The sequence below is a fragment of the Trachymyrmex cornetzi genome, unplaced genomic scaffold (genome assembly GCF_001594075.2).
Source record: "Trachymyrmex cornetzi isolate Tcor2-1 unplaced genomic scaffold, Tcor1.1 scaffold1038, whole genome shotgun sequence".
NCBI lineage: Eukaryota > Metazoa > Arthropoda > Insecta > Hymenoptera > Formicidae > Trachymyrmex > Trachymyrmex cornetzi.
Genome location: NW_017295585.1, coordinates 32472 through 32735, shown reverse-complemented (window position 1 = coordinate 32735; position 264 = coordinate 32472). Strand labels below are relative to the sequence as shown.

General features: G+C 29.5%; 1 protein-coding gene across 1 annotated transcript in view; it reads right to left on the bottom strand.

Moving 5' to 3' along the window:
- Positions 1 to 264, bottom strand: part of LOC108758838 (rho GTPase-activating protein gacV-like) — a 10603-nt gene that overhangs the window by 7490 nt on the left and 2849 nt on the right. The window lies entirely within an intron of this gene.

Below are 264 nucleotides of genomic sequence, written 5' to 3'. Positions count from 1 at the left end.
CACCACCACCAGTTTGTACTGAAAGATTAAAAAATTTTGTTATATATATTTCGATATAAATAGAATAAATTATATTAGAATATTAGGACTGATTGCGACGCTTGAAATTCCAAAATTTTATAACTACAACGACGTTAGAAAATTTTATTTATTTTCAAATGTGTAACCGGATGATGAAGAGAAAAAAAGTGAAGATATTGAGTGTGTCAAAATTGAAAACATCGCGAACAGACCTTTTATCACACCCCCGATATAGCGTCTATA